This window comes from Eubalaena glacialis, chromosome 13 (assembly GCF_028564815.1).
Source record: "Eubalaena glacialis isolate mEubGla1 chromosome 13, mEubGla1.1.hap2.+ XY, whole genome shotgun sequence".
Lineage (NCBI taxonomy): Eukaryota > Metazoa > Chordata > Mammalia > Artiodactyla > Balaenidae > Eubalaena > Eubalaena glacialis.
The window spans coordinates 53,140,135-53,142,445 of record NC_083728.1 but is presented as its reverse complement, the minus strand read 5'-3'; positions in this window follow the sequence as shown (position 1 = coordinate 53,142,445).

Below are 2,311 nucleotides of genomic sequence, written 5' to 3'. Positions count from 1 at the left end.
TTTTCTTTCTGGAAGTGTCATGACTAATCTCACTGCAATAAAAAAAACTAAGTCACTCCCAAAAGGGAAAACAAAAATCATGCTGGCCTTACTCTTTTCCCCCAGAAACTTTAAACACCAGGGAAAAAATGGAATAATGATGTTTACAAGGTTCTTGGCGGGGAGAGAACATGGGATCCATGAATATCCAGCCAATATTCTAATCAGGCATCTCACAGACTAAGGAGCTCTGGGAACAGAGCAGCAGCCCCGCGGGGCCCCTGGAAAACAAAGCAAAGCAAAGCAAAACAAAAAGAAAATACTGTAATGAAATCCAGCCAACGCATAAATGAATCGAAATGAAGAATGGAACGAGAAAATTGTAATAAAAAAATGGCAGTGCGCATTACATCCACTCAATTATAGACGGAAATCAAACAACTGGAGGATGCATAGTTGTAACACAGATGTATATATAAGTTCTGAAAAGTAACAATAATACAAGCAACATAATCAGGAGACTAGGGCAGAGCAGACAAAGATCATTACGAAGATCATTATAGCTTTCATTACAAAGAGACAATAGTGCCCTAAATGGAAACTTATGATAAAAAATACTTTGATCTCAACGATTTTCATTAAGATGTTGAAAACACATATACTATATATGACGTAATATAATATATATCTTAGGCATTAAAGGAAACGTTTAGGTACCCTTATTTCTTTGGTAGTCAGTAATCTATTTAGTTTTAACTCAGTTCATTTGGAAATGACCAAAAAAAAAAAAAAAGACTGGGTATCCTGCCAGGTATACTGCGCAGTGAATACTAACCAGCTGTACATCTATTTATAAATACATTTCAGCATTCCTGATTGCTTTGTGTGGTTTAAATTCTCCTTTGAACCGATTGCAACATCTTACTGGTTCTTTCATAATGAATGAGTTGAAATCTTTGTCATGTGTTCATTTCATATTTGTATGAGAATCACAATTTTACCTTTTCTAAAAATTATCTTTTAGCATTCATTTAATGTAGCACATTGAGGGCAGTTGGTGGTGGTGGGATGAATTGGGAGATTGGGATTGACATGTATACACTAATATGTATAAAATGGATAGCTAATAAGAACCTGCTGTATAAAAAACTAAATAAAATTAAATTAAAAAAAAATAATGTAGCACATTGGGTTTTGCTGATAGGAAATTGTCTCTAATTTCTCCCTGTTGAAACACCTGGCAGGCAGGTGAGCTTACGTTGTCAGTCTGCCCTCCTGGAGCATTTGTAGAAACCTTGGACATGAGTTTGTGCCCCAGGGACAGTCACATGCCTCTGCTATTGGGCTTTTGGAAACAATGCCTGGAGCTGAGCTTGGACCTTGGTGGGGAGGGCGTCTTTCTTGGGGGGCCTGCCTACTTCCTCTGTCATCGCTCTCTCTACCTGCCCTGCCTGGGCCACACATCTGGGCAGGGGCTACTGAGATTCCTGTGGGGCAAGTAGGGCCTCAGGGCAGTTAAGAGCTGTGAGGGCTTTGAATTTAGACTTCAGTTATGTGGGTTGGCTTGACCTCTGCAACCTGTCCCCCAGGACTTTACCTTTATTTAAATAACTCAAATTTACGTTTGAAAACTGATATTCCATTCAGTTATTTGAAAACTTAGCATGACTGGAACCATTTGGGTATGCCAATCCACTTTTTAACCATACATTTTATGAAATCTAAATACAGAACAAGAATTTCCTATGACAGTTTAGCTCCTGGATTGAAATATGCTGCAAATGTAAAATACAAGATTTCAAAGACTTAGCACCAAAAAAAACAAAAAAGCAAAACATTACATTAGTTTTTTTTTTTCTACTGATTACATGTGAAATGATATTTTTGATATACTGGGTAAAATAATATATATATAATTGCAATTAATTAAACCTTTCTCTTATGTTGTGAAACATGATACTAGAAAATTTGCGATCACATGCATGGCTGTCATCACTGGGACAGGCCGCTCTGGACTGTGAATTCTCCCATCCCTCTCCGCTTCCTTCCTCATTTTCCAGGCGGCACCAAGTGGTCCTGAACCCCGCTTTTCTGCTTTGGGTTCCTAACCCCTGGCAGCGTCTTGTCTTCTTCCCGGGGGATCACTCTGCCTGCTTTCCCCTGTCCCTCCAAGGAGGGGTTTTGAGATTCTGAGAGGGAAGACCCCAGACTTTACAGGCTTTCCCGGCTCTGGCCGCCAGAGGGCGCTGCGTCGCCGCCGCCGTTGCTAAGCAAGTCTTGGCCCGGAAGCAGTTTCCCATCCCGCCCCGCCCCGTGACTGCCGCGCGCCAGA